The sequence below is a fragment of the Calidris pugnax genome, unplaced genomic scaffold, assembly GCF_001431845.1.
Source record: "Calidris pugnax isolate Ruff unplaced genomic scaffold, ASM143184v1 scaffold44, whole genome shotgun sequence".
NCBI lineage: Eukaryota > Metazoa > Chordata > Aves > Charadriiformes > Scolopacidae > Calidris > Calidris pugnax.
In genome coordinates this window covers 9,327,709-9,333,708 of record NW_015094506.1, presented here as the reverse complement: position 1 = coordinate 9,333,708, position 6,000 = coordinate 9,327,709, and the positions used below count along the sequence as shown (strand labels likewise).

At 35.1% G+C, this 6,000-nt stretch overlaps 1 long non-coding RNA gene across 2 annotated transcripts in view; it reads left to right on the top strand.

Annotated features, from left to right (window-relative positions):
• Positions 1-1,470: 1,470 nt before the first annotated feature.
• LOC106901131 overlaps positions 1,471-6,000 on the top strand; it is an 81,180-nt gene continuing 76,650 nt past the window's right edge. Inside the window, exons 1-3 of one of the 2 annotated variants that reach the window (XR_001414250.1) lie at positions 1,471-1,510; positions 1,747-1,862; positions 3,357-3,524. This is a non-coding gene — a long non-coding RNA (uncharacterized LOC106901131). Of the gene's footprint in view, positions 1,511-1,746; positions 1,863-3,352; positions 3,525-6,000 lie in introns of both variants that reach the window. The other variant, XR_001414251.1, reaches the window with a different exon arrangement.

Here is a 6,000-nt window from a genome sequence, read left to right as displayed (position 1 = left end):
AATTAAAGCAGTTTTTTGATGGTGGCTGCACATCAGCCGATTCCTGCACTGGGGCTGGGTGCTGGAGCCACATGTCCCGTTAGCTGTGCAGCCATCCTCTGCTCCCTTCTGATGGAATGCTCCTTTGGTTTTGGGACCTGCCACCCCAAACCCAGACAAATAAGGGTGAGGCTGGTTTGGATGTTATTAATCTCATAGTCTAAGGGATGGTAAATGTATATGCATAAGGCCAGGACATCTGATTCCTTCTTTAGTTTCACTGACTTAAATTTGACATTGCTGCCTGAAAAGTGTTTATTTTCTTGAAGGAGAAATCTTTTGGAAAAAGTTTGTTTTTCAAAGATGAGATCATGAGTGAAAATAGCACTGCAGCTATTTTACCACTGATTATACTGATAAGCTTTCTGTCTTTTCTTTGATCATCACTGTGGTAAATTTGTTAGGATTAAAAATGAAATCATCAGTATGATCTGTAAAAGAAAAAGGACAGTTTTGGGTTCATTTGAGTCTATAAACAAATCCCAAGTGAAATGTTGAAGGAGAATAAGTTTTATGCTGTTAATTCTAGAATATCTTTGTTATGATTTTAAGACCAAGCTTGATTTTGATTTTAGTGATACATCTTGAAAGACTGCAAAGATGAAGCCTTTATGAGTTGGTTTGCTTATCTTACTGTAGTTGTGTTCTCTACGCTGCTCCCCTATCCGTGTCCATTTGGAAAACGGTTGATATGAATCAGTGGTCATACGAAAGAAGCAAAAATCGCATTTTCAAATGAAATTTAAATGTTTCAAAATGTTCATAATTTGTGGAAACCCTGCAGTTTACATTACAGACATATAATCCATTAAAAATATCTGTTTTATTGATCTGATTTAGTATTTTTATGGAATATGCAGTCTTTATTTGCAGAATAGCATGAGAAAGCATGAACCCCCTCCCCCCTGTTCAGATTAGCATACAGTTAAAATCTAATTACGGCAGTACCCATTATACAAGGTTATAATTTACAATTTAAAACAATTGCCTTGTAAATCAACTTAAAACAAATGCATTAAAACAAACAAAAAAACCTTAGCGATTCTTGACCTTTTAAAATCGGAGTAATCAATCCAGGCTTGTTTTCTGCTTTAATGCATCCTGGCACCTCAAGTTTAAATGCCAAATGGTGTTTCTTTTCTCTCATGTGGGTCTGAGGACATTCCTTGTAGAAGTTAAGCAGAATGACAGCTGGCTTTGTCTGATTGGTAGAGCTCTTGACTGTGCTGCTTTACTTTCCTCCATAATAAGTTGTTAATAGAAATTCACTGGCCTGCAGGGCAGAGTTAATTTGTAACAAATATTGGGTTGATGTAACAGGAATGGAATGCAGTAGAACAATAGCGAGAGATTTTTTGGATGTGGGCTCTTTTTTGACTTGGTGATGTCAAACATTTTCCAATAAAGAAGTGTTCTGTCTTAACATAGTGAAATTTCCTTGCTTTTAAGAAGTCGTGCTGTGTTTGAAAAAGTATGTTTGCTGCTGTATATTTGAACAAAAAAGAAGATTTGGAGATTTTTTTTTTTCCTTATGAATCTGTATTGCATACTCAAATATTTCAATGCTGTTTAAGGTATTTTTGCATGTAAATCAGTGTTTCATAACAGTTGCTGTTAATCAAGTATATATTCTGAGAGGAAACATCTTTACTTGGGTTTTTTTGTTGTTGTTGTTTCCCAGTTTGAAAATGTGATTTTCTTTTTCAGGATTTAAATTACTGAGGTTTCACTCTTCAGGTGCTTTTTCCTCAATTTGGATACTCTAATACTATCATTTTCAAGACCAGAAAATGCTCATAACAGGAACAATTGTTGAAGAAAAGGTAAAAGATGTAACTACCATAATGCAAAAATGGCATGGTAGTTTCTAAAGAAAGTTTATGCAGGTCTTACATGTAATAGTTAAATTTTTCCAAACCCACTCTTCTGATTCAGTAGGTAGTTTTTTAGGTCCTAGATAATTTTTTAATTGTTTAAGTGAAGAAACCCTAATTATTTGCTTTGTTGCTAAATTAATGTAAGCTGTCAGAGCTGTGGTGTTGATATACTGTTATTTAAACTGATATTCCATATAAGACTTTGTCATGCTGATGAGATAGATAGGTATTTTTTAACCTATGTTTTAAAAAAATTGATACATTTTGTTGTTGTTGTTCTTTGGAGAGTTGTCATTTTTCATCTCATGCTTCTGTGATTTAAATACTTAAGATCTTTGAAAAACTTTTTATATACTTTAGAAAAAATGTTTAGTTGTGATGTGTGATGAGAAAGCAAGTCTGCTCTAACATGGAAGACTATGTGTCTTCGTTTAGTGCTCAGATTGTCTCACATAAAAAGTTATATCTTCAGTGTTTATCAAGGAGATGGCAGCACGTTTTCTGCCTTCATTCCATGCTGTATTCACTGATAGGAAGTAGGAGTGCAGTTGTAGTGTTTAGGGCTGTGTGTGAGGTAGAAATGTAATGTTATCTAAAATGAGGTGCAATTTCCTTCAATAAAGGCATAGACTGCCTGTTGTAAAATTAAGCTTGGATTTACTGCTTGTAGTTGGCATTTGACAGAGTTTCCAGCCTCCCTAGAATGAAGATGAAATGAAAAATAAGATCTGGTAGGAAGACCTTGGAACTGTTGTTGATCTGACTGAAGTTGATTCAGTGGAGGTGAAAGGTTGTTGCAGGATAGTTAATTGTATTGCTTGTAAAAGAAAGAAGCAAGCTTGGTCTTTCAAATATAAATTTCAAGAAGAAAGTACCTATTTCAGGGGGAAGAATTGTGAAGAAAAAATGGTGCTTTCTTCATAATACCTAAGATTTCCATGCCAATGGCACGGGGGTTGGACTAGATGATATTCGGATGTTCCTTCCAACTGAAACCATCCTCAGATAACGTGGAAGTGAGAACATGGTGTGTACCAAGCTTAAGTTTAAACAGGAGATCATCAAAATGCCCTTGTGAACATTTGCAGTTGTCCCTGTCTCACACCTTTTGGGATCTCAGCCTAAGGTCAAAAGGACCTGTGAACAGTAAATTTTGCTTCAGAATGGCATAGGATGAAGCAAATTATGTAGCTTGCTACTGGCTTGTATAAAATGGCATATACTGGCATATAAAATTCCACTACACTATCCACTTAAATTATAAGAGAAAAGAAAATGTTTCATTTCAAGAAGTATCTCCAAGAGTGAGATGTTTATGAAATACTTCTAGCACCGGAGTAACCTTTACAAGTTTTAATAGCACTTGAAATATTCACCTAACTATGCTTTTATTTGTTGCTTATTATAACCTGTGTTCTTGATGGTAATTCTGTAAGACAGACCCAGAAGATGACGTGACTTCCCACTGCTTGATATAAATCTTCTCTGATACAAAATGAGTTGAGCTGCAGTGAACTTAAATGCTAATGCTGAAGACATCAAGTAACCTGCTGTTTAGTATCAGAAAGTTTTAACTTTGGCTGACTCCAGCATCTTCCTTGTTCCACGGTAAGCTAAATGGCACCTCATCATGACTAATGACAAAAAGCTGTTCCTATTTGCAAAGGAGGAAGTTGTATGATTGAGAAAGTCACTAATAACAGGCATTGCACCAAGTCAGTGCATGCAATGTAGTGCAGGCTTCAGTCAACTAATGAATAATCTCACTCCTACTAAAAGAAAAATGTAAGTTATCAAATACTTTTGGCTGTACAGATGTGGCATTCTCTTTAGGAGAAACAGTCGGTATTTTTCTCAGGTTCTTAACCTGTATAATGTCAGAATGTATTCTATATATAATACAGAATATTATATTACATAATTATTTTCTACAATACATAACTCATCCTTTCATGAATTACTTTTCCTTTGAAAATAATGGCCTTTCATTCATTGATAAGGTATCACAGCTTCCTTCCTTTCTCCACTCTATGAACTTTTATGTAATGAAGTGAAATAAATGATAATTAGTCTTTCATTTAAGCCTTTCAGAGGCTTAAATGGTCTAGGTTGTTCTCCCATTTTCATGTAATCAGCAGAAGAAAATTTTGATGTCTTTCCCTTTCTGCTAGAAGTCTGATCCTCCTGAATAATTCTGTTTCTTAAACTTTCCAGGATTTAAATGATTGGCTTAGTGTGGGAGGATACATGAGACGTGCTTCTCAGGTGGGGCAGGTGTAGCTCATCCATAAAGAGCTGCTTTGAGTCCCTTCCATCTGGGAAATGAGGGGATCTAAGCTGGATATGTCTCCACAGTAACTGAAAGAAAATGTTGAAATCAGGCACTGCATCTGTCAGGGAAGTTCAGGCCTCCTAATGGAAAAGGTGAGGAAGGGCTAAGGAAACATTTTTGCATTGTGTCTAATGAAGTATTTTGCAGTTCTTCATTTGAAGCTGTAAATTTCTTGTTTAAGTACACAAAGCAGGTATAGTCTGACCCTAGAAAATGTTACCTGTTTGTATGCCCTGAATACATATTATTTGTCCTCTTTAACAAGATACTAACTTTATAGTAAGACTGAAGTCATAATATCTTAAGTCTTCTGTCCCCATCAATTATGATTGATAATTTCTTGCAAAGAAGAATGAAAAGTATTTGCGTGTCTCCTTATGTTCTGTGTATTAGTGTATTGCTGTAATTTTTTTAAAGAAAGATGAGTTTTATTGTTGAAGTTTTAAATGTTTAAGTGTATTAAGCATATAGACAGTGTCTTGGAATGTTGGCATCATAGCTTTAAACAAATTACGATAGTTACTGTGGTTTAAGAAATCAATTTGAGCAAATTGGTTTGTTGGGACTTTGTGGATCTGCTTTCAGCCAGTGGGATAATGAGGTTCAGCTTCATGTTTTGTTGTTGCAAGCATTGGAAACACCTTCAAGAAACTCCAGTGATAATGTGATGAAGAACAACAAACATAATGTAAAGAAAACAATTTGTACAGTTTCATGAACACAGATGTAAGGGTTTTGCGAATCTACACAGATTAATAGACTGGATGGCAGTAAAGGAGCTGTTGTCTAGCTTAGCTTTTTCTTTGATATTACCTGCAAAACAAAGTATAGCAAACTTTTTGTTTTGTTAAATATTTCTGTGTCCTTTCTCTGGCAAAGTTCAGTACTAGATGTGAATGTGACGATTTAGCTATTTTAAAACAGTTTTACTTGTGATGGATATATGGTGCATATGAATATTCAAACTGTGGTATTTTCTTTCTATTTATAACCTTTCTTTGGTCATTGGATCCTTGATCTGAATATATTTATTTATTTTTGAGATGTTTGTAAAGAACACCTCCAGAGATTGTTAACATTTGTCAGCTCTTGGAATGACAGCTCCAGTCACTATAGAAGACAAGTAATTTTCCTCTTGAAGAAAAGGGATGCTAATCTCCACCTACAGTAACATGTTTTGAGAAACATAATGCACTAAGAAAATGTACCAATTACTTGGCTGAAAATTGCTTCCCTTCTGCAAGATAGACAATCATAACATTTTTGGACCTTTTTTTTTTTTTTTTACTAGTTTCATAACATAACTCCCTCTTTTGCGAAGTAAAACTTCATGTTTCCAAGAACAGATGAATGTTCTGTCAACTATAGGAGTGGCGTTGTATTGTGGTGTGGCATTTCACATTTCAGTCCAGGTTATGACCCTTGTCCAGGCTCTGTAACTAGAAAACAAATAGGCTCTGCTTTATTAAGACAACGAGTAAGTAATGAGTCAGTATGGTACATACACGCTCCCATGTGCTTAACTTGCAGAGCTGTGTGTTCTTACACTGTTGCCCACAGTGGGCAGCTTTTAATGGTGGGAAGCTGCTTTTTAAGTGTAGTTTCTTAACTGGTTTTCAGAAGCCCATTACTGATTTCTACCTACACTTAATATAGGGATAGTAGGTGGAAAATACATGTATGTGCTTGTTTGCGTGTATATCTCAATATAATTATTTGCATATACTAAATATACTAAGCCAAAAGAGTGAG